We start from the raw sequence: 20252 nt of genomic DNA, 5'->3' as shown, positions 1-20252 counted from the left end.
ACCTGATTCAACACTAATTACAGCAAGTATAAAATTCAGATAAACTAAAATGCACACTTTACCACATAAATCCTCGACAATTGGACAGCTTGTTGGCCCCAAAACTGGAGCCCCTTGCAATATTTCTTTAACTTTTATTGCAAATGGATGGAGTACAGCTGAGCTCCTCTCACCTTCTCCGCTAATCCAAGTGCCCCTTGCTATCAAAACTGACCAGCACCAATTTTCCCTTGGTTTGCTTGGGAATCGGCCTTCACCTTGCTCCTTGAAAGAAAATTCAGCCCCAAATCTGATATTGGCTAACTAACCTCCTAAAACTTCCTGAAATTCCTCAATTCACTTGTTGGAATTCAAGTCCTAAGCCCTCAATTCTGAGCATGCATCCCAAGGTGGCTATCAAACCCTAATTTCTGTTGTAAATTAGGACTTACAGCAAAGATTAACTAAAATCTCTTCCTTTGATGGCTCAAACTGCTAGAAAATGTTGAGATAACTTGAGAGATGGCTAGGGGATGAGAGAAATTTATATATAGAGAGAGATTTCAAAGTTTCATCACGCAAAATGTTTAAAAGCTATTGCTACCTTACTCAAACAACCACGGAAGCTGTCACCTACAGCTTAGGACCACCAAAAAGACTGATGCCCGCTTTTGTATGTTGTCATCTACATTAGAACAACCTTAGGCTGATGTCACTTGCTCCTAAAGGGCTCCTAGCTACATGCTATAGGATTGATCCCTGGTGGCTGCAAATCACATCAACAGCATCTCCTTACTCTCTAACAGCCTTCTTCTCTCTCACCATGATAGAATAGAATTCCACCAGCCCTAAAAACGTATTTTCCACTTGCATTGGCAAGTTTTGCCAAGTGGCTGCCTTGTAATCCCATTTTTCAGTATTATCTAGCTTATTAAATCAATTTTTAAAGCTTAATTTTGAAAATTAATTTAATAATTATTCCTATGCCAAGAAAAATAATTCCACCAACCAATAAGTAAATTGACTAGGCCAACTTGTCTTCCAAGTGTTGGGTATGGAGCTCGTGTGTGACCAGCAGGCTATGGCAAATTAAACTCCATGAAGGATGCCACTCTGATATTCTAACAATTGCAACGTGAGCTATGATAAGTAGCACACAAGAGGCTAACTATTGGCATGGCAAGCAATGTGTGGAGAAAAGTCAAGTCCATATGGCCAAGGCTAGAAGACACGTGCAAGAACTGATGGTGTCGAATGCAGGAAACGATTCACTAGGGCTGCACACACATGTTACAAGGCAGGTCTGAGTTGGGCAAGGGCAACGCTTGGGTAGAACAAAGGTCTGCTTACTAGAGTTGATATTGCTGCTACTGCTACTTTTTCTTCTTCTTCTTCCTCTTTGGCAACTAAAGCACCATGAATAGCAGGTGGACAACTAGTAGCAAACCCACTTTGATAGCATTGTTAGGTATGAAGCTCACATGTGATGAGCAAGCTATAGTGGATGGAACTCCATGGAGAGAGAGAGAGAGAGAGAGAGAGAAAACTCTTGCAAGTACACACAAACTAATAGATAGATTGACAGTGAGATATGAGTATGAAAGTACAAGAGATAGGGCCTGAATATATAGATTGAGGTATACACCTACATCTTTGATCCTTATTTAATGCTAAGTGGTGTAAAAAGTATTCACACCTTGACACACATTTTTATACACACTAATGTATGTTCACACACAAGGATAAATAAATCTAACACCAAGTATCCCTGAGCAATTATTGACCCCTAGCTATCAAGTCTCTAATGTCCCCATTGACACTAGTGGCCAATAAATTAGTCTAGGCACAAATTTGACACCGGATACCACCTAGTACCTATCAAACATAACTTCTTACAACTTTTGTCTTTGGCACCAACTAATATCTCGAGGTCTTGGGTCCCACACTATGAAATAATTAACTTCCATCTCACATATGCAAGTCGCATTTGCACATTCAATTAACTTATAATCAAATGCTAAGCAAAGCAATAAATTTTCACGTCCTCATGACAATAAATATAACACAAGACTCATAAAGAATCCAAAATTGCTACCAAAAATTCATAGAATCATTTCCCATTAGCATATCTCAATTGTTCTAGCCAAACAACCATAGCAAAGCATAAACCTGTTGAGCTAAAAATGCATTAGCTTTACTTAAACAGACCCAAAACTTCCTTAATTAGTGAAGAAACCTTGTTTATTTAAAAGAAACATGATCCTAGACAGTTTCTGTGTCCCATAAGCACAAACCCACTTGGGAGGGCCCAACTTTTTATAAATACATATGTTGCCCTCCATTCAGCCTTGAATCTCGTTTGTGCAGATTTCAAGTGTTTCAGCTTGCCGCCCACACCCTGTTCGCGGAGGACATCTCAATCGAAGCTGTCCATTGTTGTCTACATCAGTTGGTGCCTGATTTCCAAACCTCTTCGCGTAGCTTGAAGCTGATTCTAGCCAAGGCGACTACTGTTCCTGCACAGACCTGCTGCCGTACTGCCTGCCATGTCGTCTAAAGTCTGCGTTTGGCAGTTTTCTCTCTCCTCTAGCAGTCGCCACCTCCGACAAGCTGTCGCCAGGCTATTCTGCCTGTGTTTGGCAGTTTTCTCTCTCCTACAAGCTGTCCTACTTGCGTTTTTAATCTTTCTCTCCTGCAGCCTGCGTTTTTAGTATTTCTCTCTCCTCACTACTGTCTACATCAAATCAAGCTTCTCACTACTACGTTTGCTAGTGTTCGACATCCGAAGGCTACCTTGCTGCAATTCAGATCCATTCAGAGTACAACACTCTCCAGATCATTGCCCCTGCCCTGATCCTTGAGATACAGGAGTTTGAGGTTCAGTATTCATTCACTGCATAGTGTATTTGCTACATGAGCATTGTATATTCAGCAGTTATATCACTTCAATTATTTTTTGCGTTCATTGTCTCTGAGTTACCCTAACCTTAACTATGTTCTTTTATCATTCTGTGCTTTATCGTAAGATTGTTATTTGTGCTTCTGTGTCAGAGTATTTCTTTACATGGTATCAGAGCCTAGTACTCTCTAAGAAACCTAGGTCTTTGATCTAAAAGCTAAAAATGCATTAGCTTTACTTAAACAACCCCTAAACTTGCTTAATTAATGAATAAACCTTATTTATTTAAAAGAAACGCGATCCTAGAGAGTTTCTGTATCCCATAAGCACAAACCCACTTGGGAGGGCCGAAACTTTCTATAAATACATATGCTACCCTCCATTCAGCCTTGAATCTCGTTTTTGCAAATTTTAGGTGTTTCAGCTTGCTGCCCACACCCCGTTCGTGGAGGACATCTCAGCCAAAGTTGTCCATTGCTGTCTACATCAATTGGTACCTGATTTTCAGCCCTCTTCACACAGTTTGGAGCTGATCCCAACCAGGCAATTGTTGTTCCTGCACAGACATGCTGTCGTACTACCTGCCACGTCATCTGAAGCTTGCATTTGGCAGTTTTCTCTCTCTTGCAAGCTGTCCTACCTGCGTTTTTAGTCTTTCTCTCTCCTGCAACCTGAGTTTTTAGTATTTCTCTTTCCTCACTGTTGTCTGCATTAGATCGAGCTTCTCACTGCTATGTTTGCTAGTGTTCGACATCCAAAGGCTGCCTTGCTGCAATTCAAAATCCGTTCAGAGTACGACACACTCTCCAACTGATTATCCCTGCCCTAATCCTTGAGATACAAGAGTTCGAGGTTCAATATTCATTCACTGCATAGTGTGTTTCTTGCATGAGCATTGTATATTCAGCAATTATATCACTTCAGTTATTTTCAGTGTGCATTGTCTCTAAGTTATCCTAACCCTAACTATGTTCTTTTATCAGTCTATGCTTTGTCATAAGATTGTTATTTGTGCTTCTATGTTAGAGTATTTCTTTACAAAACCATGGCTAAACTATCAATGGCATTCATAAAACATGCTACTGTCCATAAAACTTGTTGAATACCACTAAAAACTCATGGTCATTCACTAAAAACCAACAACTAATGATCAATCTCTGATGATCATATATTGAGGCAAGCTTATGCATGCTAATGCACACTAATGCACATGTATAGTTTGGAAGCTACACAAAACCATGCCATATGCATACCAAACTGCAATGGCTAGTACATTGAACAGTGATCTCATAGTAAACATACTATCAGCATAATACCTTGGATGCATACTGAATACATCTGAAATCCACTATACACAAGGGCTGCCCATCACTGGAGTGGAAGTGCTACCCCCCTTGACCATCAGGCAATGCTCTAGACTCCTGCTCTACTGAACTTGACCGAGCCTAATCCTAAGTTGGCTCTCATTGAAAAGCCTCAAGGTAAAGCTACAATAACTAAGGATAGTCTGCCAAGCCATCCTCTTCCATCCACTTAGCATCCATTGGTGTATAGCTCTAAAACCTCACTAAATACCTTCTAAAAACTTTATCTCTGATTTTTCTCTCTTTATGTGCCCAAATCTTCTTGGGTACCAAAATCTCATCCAACTCCTTGATCTCTAGCTGAATTTCAGCAAATATATCCTCAAGCACATCACCATGAAAAAGCCTCAACAAGCTCACGCAAAAGGCATTGTATATCCACCAATATGGAGACAATTTCAACCTATAAGCAACATCGTTGACCCTCTCCAATACCTAAAGGGCCCATAGTATCTCATACTCAACTTTGGATACACCTTTCATATTTTTCAACCTTGTTGCAGCCTTTTCATGCAACAACACATTATTACCCTTTACAAACTGCAAAGCATGTCTATGCCATCAGTTGCCTTCTTTTGCTTCTCTTGAGACATCTAAAGAGCATACTTAACCTTTGCATAGATTGCATCCATGTTTTCTACACACCAATCAGCCTCAAAGACCTTATTCTTTGTATTCAAAATAGGAAGCACTTTCTTGCCACCTTTCACAACCTCAAATGGAGCTTGCCAATGAGACCATGCACTATATTATTGTAAGAAAAGTCTACCAAAGGCAAATACTACTCCCATTGTGACTTATGCTCGAATATATAACATGTCAAGAGATCAAGTACTGTAGCATTTGCCTCTTTTGACTGGCCCTCTATTTATGGATGGAAGGATCAAGAAAATTTCAACAAAATATCCATATTTTCAAACAACCCCTTCCAAAACACACTCGTCATCCAAGGATCTCACTCATTAATGATTAACTCTAGCAAGCCATGATAGTTAAGCACATTGAAACCAACCACGTTCTTGGAAAGGGTAGTAATTTCCTGATAAAGCAATTGATTACAGCAATCAAGAAATGAACATAACTTGAAATGCACAAATTACCTTAATAATCTTAAGACATTTGACAGCCTGTTGGCCCCAAAACTAACACCCCATTTAGTATTTCTTTAGCTTAATTGCTAATGGAATGAGTACAAGCTGAGATTCACAATATCCTTTGTTGTTCCAAAAGCCCCCTGTTGTAGCAGCAATCAACAATCAATTCAAACCAATTGCCCCTTCATTTTTCACCCAAGACTTGCACAACTGGAACCACCAACTAGCCAAATGCTACCCAATTTACAATGAATGGGCTGGCATCTAAATTCCCTAACAGTTACATAAATTTCAAGTGCTGAATTCAATGTAGGATGCCTTCACCAATTGGCACGGTCCCAAGGTGACTTTCAAACCCTAATTTCTACAAAATTTTAGAGTTTACACCAAAGATCTCTCTACTATCCACCAAAATTGACTGAAATCTGATCCAAAAGACTGCGAAATGCTGAGAATGACTAAGCACAAGCTCGAGAAGGCGACAAAATGACAGAATTGAGAGAGATTTCTGATTTCCACGCGAGAAAGGCCAAAAATTTGATTGTTGCATGTACCAGGCCGCATTTAATGCTGTTGGTATAGTTGCTCAGGAGGCCTCAAACTGCTGTCGCCTGCACCAATCAGCTGTCGCCAGCTCTTGAAAGTCCCAGAATTGTTGTCACTTGCATCAAATGGCTTGATTATTGCTGCTCTAGCCTCCAGAAGGTCCTCCACAACAGAAATCTCAACCCAGCAACTTGTTCCCTCTCTTTTCCTCAACCTGAATAAACTAAATTTCCCTCTCCAACCTCAAAAAACGTTTTCCAATCTTTACATGGGCATTTTTGCCCAAGTGACAGCCTTCTAAACCCATCTTCCAGCATTATCTAGCCATTTAATTCATTTTTGAAATTAATAGTTCTAAAAATTAAATTCAATCCTTCTGACCCTGCTCAAAATTGAATGTGCCCATCCATAATTAACTTGGCTAGGCCATTTGCAACCTAAAGTGGTCTCCAACCTCTATTAACTCTTAAACTAGCATTAATTAATTGATTAATGCTAGTCCCTAGTGTCACCACTAATACTAATTGGCCAAATCACTACCCTAGGGCCAAATCTGATTCCAACTAACCAACAAAACCCACTCGACATAACTTATCACAACTTTTGCCTTTGACACCCACTGCATCCTCAGGGGTCCTTGGCCTGTTACAATGAAATATATGCCATGTGCATTACATGTGCTTAAACAACCTTGCACGTTTGATTAATAACTTAATCAAATGTTGTCAACAAGATTAAAGCATCTCAAAATTTCATGTCAATACTAGGAAAATAAATATGTCATATGTTTAGCCTTAATCTTCTTCCTTATTGGAATGAAATAGGCTACACGTGCTAGAAAAATAAGTGTACCATATGTTCAGCCTTTATCTTCTTCCTCATCGAAGTGAAATGGGCCAGCTAATTGAACCTGCAAATAATGGTCCATATCCCATCATTCCCCGATAGATATCCTAAGAAGCTCAAAGATAAAGTTCATAGCAACGCTCTACCAAGGCCCATCTGGAATAGGCAAGGGTTGCAATAAGCATGGCATCTTGTGCCTATCATACTTCACTTTTTGGGATACAATACATGTCTTAGCAAATTACTCAACATCATGTCTCAAAGAAAGCCAATAAAAGAAATACTCCATTGCTTTACTTATAGCATCAATAACTCAATGCCCTACACAAGGAGGAGTATGATTCCAAATGACCACCTTAGACCTCAGCTACTTTGTGACACACAGTCGTCCATGTGCGCATGCGTCCTTAGAAAACCATCTCCAAGCACAAAGTGCTCATGCTTCTAGCCATTGCAAAGCTAATCATATGCATTCACAAAATCCAAATCAACAACATATTGATCCTTCATGGCATCCACTTCAATACCATATTAGCAACTAAAATTTGAGGCTTACATGACAATGCATCAACCACCAAATTCTTTTTTCCATCTATGTGCACAATCTAAATTTGAAACATAGATATGTAGTTGGCCCATCTCATGTGCTTCTCAAACAACTTAGTCTCAGTAAAAAAAATAGCACAACGTTTCATCGTCCGTCTATAGTGTGAAATCATGCCCTAAAAGATTAGTTTTTCCATGTCAAAAATGCATGAATTACAACAAGCAATTCTTTCTCATAGACTTGCAAATGCCTTTCTATACCATGGAGAACATGAATCTCATATGTCACAACTTAGTCATCTTGCATTAAATAACCCCTTGTGTTGTTTTCACATGCATCACACTGAACGATAAATGACGTCCTTAGATCATGCAACACAAGCACACGATTTGAAGTCATCTTTTTCTTTAGCTTCTCAAATGTTGAAATTTCCACCGCTATCCACGTAAAGGCACACCCTTCTTTTGCAAAGCATGCAATGGACATGCAACAAAACTACGCACGCACTTCCTATAGTAGAAACATAGACCCACGAAACTATGTATCATGTGCATTTTGCAACAGCTCTTTCTATCCAGTTTGGCGCCTCTATTTCAATTTTTTTAAGGTGGCATGTCTGGAACTCTTTACTCAGTAGTTTCACACAATGATAAAATTGTGTATCCTTCTAGTAATCAAGAACAACAAAAACACCAAATAAGAATATGCAATCACAGCACGATTCTTTAGAACTTTAAAAGAATTCAAACAATCTAGAACTGTTGTCCATGGGGCCTGCAAGTATCACAGATGTTGCTCTCCTCTTTGATGCACACATAGTTGCTATGTCTATCAAAATGCTACTCCATTTAAAGCTTAAGATGCCAATGATCCAATAGTTGAAACCTTAGTTAAAGAAAAAGATAAGAGAGAAATGAAAACTTGTCTATGCAAGACTCCAAGAAAGCTCAAGAACGAGGTTGAGAAAACAAGAAGAAACCCTATTTCCAAAAAGTAGAGGTCACTTTAGTTCACTCTAGTCTCTTGTAGCTCTCCTTTTGTCAAATGTCCTTTAAAATAAGCTAAAATCTAATGACGACCTACTAAAATAGCTTCCAAGCCACCATTTCTTCCATGATCTTGTCAATAACCTTAAAAATGATCACGGTTTACTATAATAGAACCTGCCTAGTCACGATTACAAGAAATAATCAGACAAAGACTATATCCTTAACCACTATGACCAATCTTTCATGCACAGAACCACACAAAAGCTTGATAATGACATTCTAGTTGAATTAAAGACTAGCTCTGATACCAATGTAATAAAGGCAACATCTCACAAACATGAAATACATGGAATATTAAAAATGTCCAAGAAAGTTGCTTGATTGATTGATAACCACAATCAACTATAATAGGCAAGCTTCTTAGCATGGGCTCTTCAAGATGACAATATGTACTTGTGTGTGGATTAGTCAATGGTTGACAAACTAAACATTCTTCTTGGACAGTACTTGATTAATTAGCAGCTCCAAGCATAAGCAAGCTTGACTTAAAGTCAAACTACCACTATTAGCAGTGTATGTATATCATCTCCTAGTTGTCGAAGCCTAATGAGGAACATTAGAAAGCTCTAGCACTATCAATTCCTCCATGGTTAGTTTATTAGCTTTAGTCCATTGTGGCTAGACACTTTGTATACCCATACACTTCAAATTCTATATATATATATATATATATATATATCCTAGTCCTATTCTCTTTTTTTGCTTTTTGACTGGAAGCCATGTTTTGCACTGGCTCAGAGTTGTCATTTGGTCCATCAATTTATGCAATAGCGCATTTACAAGCTCACCACCATGTGTTCTACTCAAATAGAATGGAGGATGAATTCATGTTATCATTGTTGGAAACTTTGAAGGCTTGTGTTTTCCATTTTAGCGATTGTCAAAACTTTGGACAATTTTCAAAGCTCATGATGCTTAAATTCACAAAATGCTATTTTTTCGTGAAGACAAAATATTCTCCATCTTAGATACTCTCTACTTTTGTGGAGGTTTCAGCATGGCGTTGGACATAGAGAGAGCCAATGTTGCTAATCCATCAGTAAATACTCTCTCAGTTGCCTCATGCAGTACATGGAGATATAATTCCTACTTCATGTGGCCTTGGGTGGCTTCCTTGGCAGGGCTATAAATCTCTCTTAGTGGCTTTGTGCAATCAAATGGCCTTCAATGGCTTTCTTAATGCAATCGTAGCTAGGACTTCTAAAAATACATTCAATGATGATGAGCAGTAATTACTCACATCCTTCTAGTTGCCCCATCAAATGCAAGTGCTTGGCATGCTTATCTTTACACATAATTGGAATTTAGTACTTGTTATCGAGTCATTGGGTGATTTGCTAGTGGACCTTTCAATTGGTGGCATTTACCTAGAGTGGTTTAAGCATCTCTTCTTCAATACAAAAAATCAAAGTGTAGGGTGGATAGATAGAGCAGCTCTTCATTCTTTTGTATGTGTGTGTGTGTGTGTGTGTGTGTGTGTGTGTGTGTGTGTGTATGTGAGAGAGAGAGAGAGAGATAGGCTTGGCAATTTGGGGAGGAAGGAGGGAGAGAAAGACAAAGAGAGGGGAGAGAGAGGCTTGGAATTGCATATTCATCTTGGAAGTTGGGAGAGAGAGTATGAGAGAGGCTTGAAATTATGATAATAAACATAAGGCTTGGAAGTTGGAAGATATTGTATGGTCCAGTCTTCATGGGCAAAAAGTAGTCTATTTTTTGGGATGAATTGGTACGGATACATACCATACGCTACGGTACAAATCATATGGTACGAACCAATCTCTACATAGTATGAATGCAACTATGGACAAAGTCATAATCAAATGTAGGTTTTGATGCTTGATGGCATCCTTCGGTTTCAACTCTTCACATTATGGCCTTTATGGGTGGCTAACTTTTTCTTTCTTCCGCACCTAGGCCTTGGAATGCTGAGCCGGTGGTGTAGGGCGGAGGGGCGGGGGGCAGCTTAAGTCAATCATAACAGTGAGACTAATTATTATTGTATTTTATGCAACCTTGTGCTTTTATGGCTTTCTTCAATAGATGGAATTCCTAGAGAGTTGAATAGTACAATGTACTACTATAAAGCTAGTGTGGACCACTTGCTATGGGCCAAAGATGTATTCCTTTGGGACAAGTGTGGTGTTTTAGGGAGACTAATGGCTGCATTTTAAAAAGATATATTAACATCTACATATAATGCCAATGGCATATGAGACAACAGTCCAAAGTACATCCATGTCTAATGTCATCTCATCAGTAAGATGAAGATAAGAGTAAAATAAGAGGCCTATGAAACAATGTTGAGAATAATTATACGAGGGGACAACCCTAGAGTACAACCATATCTAGTGTCACCCCATCGATAGAATGAAAAGCAAGTCCTAATCTGAAATAACTATTTAAAGAACTTGTGGTGGAGACTATAGGCTATCACTAATCTCAAGCTCTACACATGATGTCAACTATGATGCAATCCCTAATTGCTAGTCTAATGTGCTTAATGTTAAGCCTCCAGTGTCCTGTGATGATGGCTTTGATCCAATTGTGATGTGGCCTCCTTGAATGAGGTCCTGATAGACAGAGCAATCATGCTTGGCAAAGTGAAATGGCTCTATCCAATGTGACTCTACGGCATGGAATGGAACGTGTCTAGCAAGGTGGCTCCATCTTTGCTAGGTTAGTAGTGTTAGTAGGGTTCAATCTATGAAAAAATTCTATTACTACTCTTTGTGTAGATCCCTCTTGATGAGCTGGCCTCTAGTCTTGCAATAGTGCTATGCGGTGCCTCTAGAGCTCCAAGAGAGAGAGATCTAGACATCCTTTGTCCTTGAACTCTATAATATGACGAAGACATCCAAAACCATCACGAAAGAGACAGTGGTACCATCCTTCTATGCCAAAGCATACTTGACATCATATATGGTACTCCTCTGTCCTAGGCTCTCGATTACAAAGCTAGCAAATCCTATCCTCCATTGGAGTATCTATTCATCTACCTGTTCCATCTATAGCCTGTGATAGGAGGTGCAAATATCTTTGATAGTAGTTTCTATGCACTGGGGGAGATGGGTATCCATGTATGGTGGCGGAATAGTGAATCCATGATCAAACAGACATAAGAAGTTACTTCAATTAAACTCCATCCTCAATCCTAGAGGGAGTGGTGAATGGGTTCATGTCCTCACTGTCCCAATCCTCAAGATATCAACTCTGATCACCTGGTTCAGTTCTCATCGGCTAAGAGAGAGTGTAGGGCAATCAAGGTTGAAGTCAAAAGGTGGAAGGCAATCAATATCCAAACCATGCAAGCTCATCCAAATAATCGTCTATGAAAAGCAAAATTTCTTCTCGCCCTCTACTACTAGCTATCTAAATGAACTCGGCGCCAATCTAGAGTATTTATGGCGTGGGAGCTCCCATAGTTTATGCCAAAAGGTCATTATCTTGAAGAGTGCCTCCATGACAATGGACATTGCTTTCATCTTTGCTTTGACAATGGGATGTGGGGTGAAGAACTTACTCCTAATCATGCGTGCTATCATCATGATTAATGGCCTTTCTATGCAACCTTAACCATCATAATAATCCCTCTTTGTTCCAATCTAACCAATTGAGTGGGCTTAAGCCCCTGTGGTACAAGCTACAACCCCATAGCTCTACGCCATATAGTAGTGTAAGTGTGACTTGGGTGTCAAACAACCATAGTTTGATGCAAGGCTCCTAGAATTGTATGCGAGCACATTGACTCTCAAGTGCCCCTAGTGCTACATAACCTCATCTGAAAGAGAGCTGTGAAATCTTGCCAAAAGTAGATGCAACAATGGAAGCATAAAAAAGTGCTGAAATAAACTACTCAACATAAGACAAAAGAAAAAGGAAAGAGAAAACACAAGAACACTACAAAGGAGAACACAAAGATGTGCTCGGGAAATGGAATCCATATATCAAACACGAGACAATTGCGTATAGTAGTGAGTCACTGGCTATGTGGGCATTGGCATAGGCTCCCTCTCTCCAACAAGGCATGCTCTGGATCTGCAACAAGTGATAAATGATTGAAAGTGGAGGAGCCCAAATAAATAGGACAAAATAGTGCTAAGAAAGTAATCACGTCGACCAACATTAAATGCTAAAATAATCACCATAATGGCCACTAAAAAATACCCAAATAATACTAGAATGCCTGGCACATCCCAAACTCACTCATGAGCTAAGTATACTACTAACATACTCTCTTAGATCATGGATGATCTGATGCAGTACAAGGATACAATGATAGTAACTCATCATAGTCCATACAGCAAAAACCACCAAAATAGAACCATGGATACCCAAGCAGTGGGTGATCGAGCCACCACCAAGGTGCCTCAAATTGAACTTGATGTCGATGCTAATCGTATCAAAACATGAAAATAGAGAATAATCATAACACCTCTCTGTGTTTGTCATCAATGCCTCACAATACCATACATGATCATCTTATTAAAAATGCATCTGAGCATACATGAACATGGATGCCCTACCTTTGGCCAAGACCACCAAAGTGTCCCCTCATGTCAACTCAAACTAGGAGCCAATCCCGCTCACTATCAAGTAACAACCCATCATAAACGTGGAAGTCCATCCTAGCTCCAAGATTTCAATACCTACCAATCTTTGGTCAATGCATCTGAGAAGTCCCTCTCTAGAACCTATGCCCTTGATACTTGTATAGGTGAGGCTCACTTGCTCCACCTCACTACCCTCTCACACTCCCTCTTTGGCACTAGAGAGTCACGAGGGATGATCACATCACATGTACTAGAAAGAAGTAAAAAGAGAGATTGCCAAGCCCTTCTCGCAGTGTGAAGAAGATGACCCTTTTTATGCCTTAGCCTTGGCCTTGGCCAAAGGATCTAAATTGAAGTTGGAGGTGGATGATTTATCGGAGAAGTCTATACCCTACTTCTGCTCCTTCTCCTTCTTCCTCAAAGCCGCTATCCTTGAATAAATGTCACTTCTCACCGCGATAATAACACTAGGCCTTCAACTTCTTCCAATCACCCCTCTCTAAAAAGCAATAAATGAGTTATTGGAGACACCATACTAAGAGGGAAGCCTCCCTTGTAAAACAAAGATACCCTATGCTCAAGCAACATGGAGAACACATAGGTAAAACTTACTAGCCTCAATGAGCTTGGCTTGCAAAGCATTGACCACTCCATCAAACTTTGAAGGGTGCTTATAGAGCATAATCCCTACAAGATGAGCCTCTAGAAGGGCAGATTGCATGTGTCCAAGCTAACCCTATACCAGTGTAACATGAAGCAAAAATGACTCGATAGTATCCTTTGGCTCAAACTTCATCTGCTTGAGCTGTCCATAAAGAATAAATGCACACATGGTCGAGGGAGCCTCATACAACATTTGAAGCTTGGCCCATATTGCTGAAGCAATTGTGCAAGAGGTGACCATCGAAATAACTTCTTTAGAGATGTATCAAAGAAGAAGAGGATATGCATGGACATCATCAGAATCCCATATAAGAACAGCTTCTTTATAGTTGTCCTCGTCAAAATCAGTTGGAAGAAAAGTGGGGTACTCATGACACTCAAAAGCTCTAGAAACAATGTATCATAACTGCTTTTGTGCCAACAATGCTTTCATAACAGCACTCCATGATAGGTAATCAAGGTCATGTAGTTGTCATAAGCAAAACAGCAAACGGGAGCCATCTGGAGAGGATATGAAGAGAAAACTAACTGGAGGTGCTTTGGCTTGAAGAGTATTGCGCATTGTTGATCAAAAGCTTTTTCTCCCTTCTTAGATGCCAAGTAGGATCTTGATAAAGTATCCGATTGGTATTGTTGGTGTCCTTGGCAATAGGTGATGACAAAATCAAACCTGGATAATAAGTTACTCCAATTGGATTGTCTTTAATTGAGGATGCAGATTGTCATAAAATATTCTAGATTTTTGTTATCTGTATAGACGATAACTTTATGGGTTGCACCCTCTAGATGATTGACGCCAATTATCAAAGGCATCTACAATGGCAAGTTCTTTGTTATGGATCTCATAGTTTATCTCTAGAGAGGAGAACTTCCTTGAGTGGAATGCCACTCAATGTATATGACCATCATCTCCATGCTAGGACAAGATGGCTCCTAAGGCATAGTCTGATGTATCGGTCTCCAAGAAAAATGGCTTGATAGGATCTAGCTGGTTGGACCAGAATTGGGACAGTGGTGAAAGCGGTCTTCAGGGTCTGGAAGGCCTTCTTGGCTTCTAGGATCCATGAGAACTTTGAGTTTCTTGTGAATTTGGTGAGTGGTGTGACTATCTTTGAGTAATCCTTGATAAATATCCTGTAGAAGTTAGCAAAGCCAAGGAAACATTAGACGTCGTAGACACGTGGATGTCTGCCAGTCAAGAATAGTCTTGATCATCTTGGGGTCCATGAAGATTCCTCTCTGGGAGACATTGTACCCCAAGAATTCCACTTCTCTCACATCCTCGATCCTAGAGGTCTTCCATCCACGACTTCAGCTAGCGCACGATTGGTCTTTTGGGGTACTAAAATCTAGTATCTATTCGCAAAGCCATCATCAATGAAACATATGGAGGCCTCAAAATCAACCAGGGCTTTGAGGGAAAGGGTCTTTCTCAGTAGGATCATCTGGACTGTGACAAGGAAAGTTTCCATGGATATGGTTGGAATTAAGAGACCTTATATCAAGGTATGGTTGTACTGTCTCATTCACAACCGGACATCCTCATTTTCCTACTTGAGGATGGTTGTAGTAACTCTTGGGATTCTTGCCCTCTTATTTGGGAATTTAGGGCGATGTGTCCAAGGTTTCCACAATATAGGCATAAATAATTCTCTCTTCGTCTTTGGTTTTCTTATGGGATCAAGGGCTGGAATTTAATATTATCTATTTGCATTGATTCACACTTGGTTTCTTCTCTGATTATGGCTGGGTTCCATTGGCGAGGCCTTAATTCTTCTCACTTTTCTTGCTTTTTCTCGAATAATCTATTATCACACCGGATGGCTTGCATGATATAATAGTTGAGTGTTTTTGCCTCAGGTATACTGACCATGCAGTCCTTGATGTCATCTTGAAGACCCCATCTAAATTGCCTAATAAGTACTCCTCATGCCAAGTCAGGTCACAGATTAATTACCTAGATTCAAATGCATACGCAAAGGCAGGGCAATTACCTTGTCATAGCTTCCAACGTTTTGTTTCTACTACTCGACCAATGTCTGCATCTCCAAATGTGAAAGTGAGCTTGTAAATAAATGCCTCATAGTTATGAAGTACTAGCATATTCTTTTCCAAGATTGGGATGAACCATGATAAAGCTCAAGATTGGGATGAACCATGATAAAGCTTGACCACAAAGCAAAGTCCCAATGAATCCCACCTAGAAGCGTCATCAAGATACCTATCCGATTGCATATGGATATAAAGCTTTACTTGTTGCAAGAATCCCCTGATCTTTGAACGGTCACCATTGAACTTCTCTGGCATGCTGATCAAGGGTTCTCTTGTTGGCGGTTAATAAACACATGGAACCATCTGATTACTTCCTCTATTGTTCTGCAAATCTCAAATCAAGTCTTGCATCTCTTGAAGCGCAAGGCCTAGATGCATAGGGTATTCTATTTGAAGTTGCACTTGTTTATTCAAGTCTTGAATTTGTTACTCGAGGTTTTGAAGGGAGACCATGATTCTTTCGAAGGTCGCCTCCATAGTGCTTAGTAGGGCTAAAAAGTAGTCTTGTCAAACTGTTATGGGAGCACTAGACTGTGCTTGAGATGCTGGACTAGATACAAGATTTATTACAAGAATTCTGATTACAAGATAATCCCACATAGGGGCACAAGGTACAATGATAACTTAACAAGATCATAAAATCCCACAACCCGCAACCGTAGATATAGACAACAAGACTCAATAGAATATGAAGGATCCCACAACCTGGGACTATAGGTATGGATACAAGATATCAGAATTACAAGATCTCCCTCAATAGGAATGAACAAGATGCAAGACAATACTAGACAAGATCTCATACTACAAGATTACAAGGTGACAAGAGAATAGGAGTATAATGGATTATGGAAGACAGGACAAGACCAAATACCATGACTAGACAAGAACTAGAATCGAAACTCGAAGTTAGTTACTTGGAGGTCTCGACTCCTTGAGCTCTCTAGTCTAGCATTGGTAAGACTAACGAGCTCTATCGCGAGCCCCTCCTTTTATAGGCATTGGAGAGCGGCTAAAGATCTTCTAGAATATTTCATGATGACATCATCCATGATGCGGGTGATGACATGGCATATCTTCTAGAAGGTTTTATGATGACACCATCAATGATACAGGCCATGATATGGCATATCTTCTAGAAGGTTCTATGATAATATGGCAAGGGTGGCTCACATGGTTGGCTCGAGGATGTACTGTTAAGGGTGCATTCACATGGGGTGTGGGTTCGTATGGCACAAGCAAGAATTAATCCGTACACTTGATCATGGCATATCTGTGACACCTTAAAGTTTTGGATGTCCAATATCAACAATGGGGTGAGCCTATGAAGTAGTCCTCAGTACTTGCCCCTCCTATGTGATTCCAACACATCAAAGTGTCTAATCCTGACCAGTGTGGTAGACCATTAAAATGGGTAGTCTATGTGCACTTCCCAAAGCCAATAGATGTATCCCATAGGTGCTCACTTCTTTGTCATGGGCTCTCCTATGTGGACTTCATCTACGTCAATCTCTTTGAACATGGCATTATCATGCATGAAAAAGTTATGAGAGTGCGCAGTGGAAAGGAAAGTGAGCAATGGTAAATGAAGGAGACAAAAAGAGAACACACATGAGAGAAGGAACAATGTGACTGCAATGGCTGAAGATACAAAGGCTACAATGGTCAATCCCAACTTGCAACTCTACATGACAGTGTGGGCACCAAATGGTAGCAAGGGGATCAAAAAAGGAGAAGGGTTGGCTGATCACGAAGAATCAACGATAGATAATGAGAGTGGGAGAGCAAGTCATCTATATATAGGCAAACTAGAGCCACAAAACAAAGTAGCCAAGCCCAAAATGTGGGTGCCTAAGACAGCCAAAAGTAGCCAAAAAGAAATGCACTAATGTGCCCTCCATCTTAACTGCCTAAAGCATAGAAAATGATGAACAAAGGCAATGTTAAAGCTCCTAATGTCCTCGTCTAACACTAAGGCTCATAAACAAGAGATGACTACACAAGACACATTACTACTAACAAAAGTCACTCTATCTCCAATACATGCATAAATCCCCTACTAACAATATATCCCAATGCTAACGTATCTTATAATGTCTTCAAGTACATTAAAGGGTAAACTATCACATGTGGCATAGATTGAGTTTGCGCGAGGAAAGTAGCATATTGCAATGAATATATCCCGTAGTTGTTGGGTTTCTATGTACATATGTCTATGTTTCGGAAGTTATCTTCAAAGTGACCAAAATCCAAGCATAGGGCTCCACCATCTATCCATTGAACATGGACAACTACGGTCCCAAATTGAAGGCTTAAAGCCTTAAACTTAAAAGTCCTCTTTCCCCACCTCCAAGCACTAACTATAGGTACCTCTGAAGCCCTGATATTCTTTGCAAGTGTCTACTACTAGTATATATAATACCCTAGCTCCTTTCCTTGACAAGATAATGAGCCAACTCACTATGCATTTCTACCTAGAATTGGGTATTTTTTTAAATGTTCTTTAGCACTTAGAGCGGTGTAGTTGTAGAGCATTACTGTAGTACTGCAGAGTTTATATGGACTATTTGTCTTCCTTTCAAACCGTTGTGATGTCAATGCAATTCGGTTACAATGGTCCATTCCAAGAATTCTTACAAAAGATTCGAACATTATACCTTTTTGGAGTCTATCTATGATGGATCAACCAGCAATAATAAGAGAGAGATTAGCTTCTCTATGAGAATAGAAATTTTTAAACTAGATTATGAACACACATTACAATGCAACTATCCAAATCAAAAACACAATTTTCAAATAAACTAGACTCTACAAAGGCAAACTCCAAGCATTATGTACTAGAGTAGCATACCTATACTACCTAGATCTTCATTGGAGATGGTGTTTACAACCTTCGCTCCAAATCATCTAGAGTCTACAAAGGAATGTTAGCATACATGTATACATGTTGTGAGCCTTATCACTAAGTCAATGGAGAACGTCAAGGAGCTTTGACACTTTTAGTCCATTTATTGCTGATTTTTCCTATTAGTCTATTATGGCCAATTATCTTGTGGCCAAACACTTTTAGTTCACTCGAACACTTTTAGTATGCACTTAAGGTTTTTTGTACATACAACCTAGTGCTATTCTCGTTTTGCCTTTACCAAATAGTGGCTCTACAAAGCCTCTCTCTTATCAATGCCCTCACTTACATTTAGGTGTACATGCAATCCCTTGGAGATGTCATCTAGCATCTTGCACCTCATTTTCTCAATCTATGAAATTTCAAGGCTTCTTATGTTCATGTCTTCATTCCTTCTTCCTTGCATACACTAAAAACACAAAAGATTTTATCTCTTTAAAGGACATGACCAAGTTCTTCAATGTTTCTTAGATGATATTTTGGTGTATGGCAATGTGCACATCTATTGAGGAGCAAGGAAAGCACATTCGCATACACCTCAGCCTGTTTATACATCAATTCTCCTTGAATTACAAGAATGTTGAGTTCTTCATGGTGGAGCATGCTGGGGTATCAAAACCTGGTATCTCATATCAATCAACATCTACTGCGCAGGCCCTCAAAAGGTCATGGCAAACATGTCATGGTCAACACTGAAAAATGGCAGTGTCTCACAGGTATCTCTAGAGCTTGTCTTTTATTAGCATTATATGGAGCATTAGACACACATTAAACATCAATTACCCACTTATAGAAGCAACTAAGGGTTTGCTTGGACTTACTCTTAGGCCATGGCAGCTGCCTTCACAAATTTGAAGATTATCTACTTGCATCATCCTATATTCCATTCACTTGATGAGACATTCAAGTCATCACATGTACATGTCTATTGCTCACTTCTAACTATTTTTATTCATCTCTGATATCCTTCATTCATCTTCCTATCATTCTCTTTTCCTCTACCTCTACCATTCATGCTACAAGACAAGGGCCATGCTAAAATGCTCTAAATATTCCAAGACAGTGATTGTGCTTTAACAAGGGTCATCAAGTTGTATTTTAGCTTTTTCTTGATCACTACTTGAAACTTAGCTTCCAAAATGGGAACCTTGTGGCTTTCTTTCGTGGATTCAAACAATAGCTATGCAACTGAGGACAAATGTCATTCTAGTGGAGAAAATTGTGACTCACTTGGACGTGCCACAGCTAGATACAATGGGAACATCATGCCTCTATTCTCCATCTTCACAGCCTACGCATGAGAGGAGCTGCTTCAAAATGATGGAAGGGTCATATCAAGGTGATGATTGGTTAAAGCAAGGGTACCACGTGTGAGGAGCTAGCATGAAGTGCACGATAGCACTCAAACTGAAACCAGTTTTCCTCCTGATAGGGTGGTAAATAACCTGATTAAGCATTAGTTACAGCAATTAACAAATTCACAAAACTGAAATGCACACTTTACCATATAATCTTGGACATTGGACACCTTGTTGACTCCAAAACTAGTGCCCCTTTCAATATTTATTTAACTTAATTGAAGAAGAAGTTGATGTACAATGGGATTCTCCCAATCCCTTTCGGAATTCCAACTTCCCTTGCTATCCAAAATTACTAACAAGTCTTCAATCTGATATGCCCCTTGATTCACGCAATCAATTAGCATTTACATGTTTTAATGAAGATGAAAAATGCCCCAAATTCATTAATTAGCCGGTCGCT

This window comes from Lygodium microphyllum, chromosome 28, assembly GCF_053477565.2.
Source record: "Lygodium microphyllum isolate KBCC chromosome 28, Lygodium_microphyllum_v1.1.10, whole genome shotgun sequence".
Taxonomy (NCBI): domain Eukaryota; kingdom Viridiplantae; phylum Streptophyta; class Polypodiopsida; order Schizaeales; family Lygodiaceae; genus Lygodium; species Lygodium microphyllum.
The sequence above is the reverse complement of the archived record's forward strand: the minus strand, read 5'-3'. Positions refer to the sequence as shown.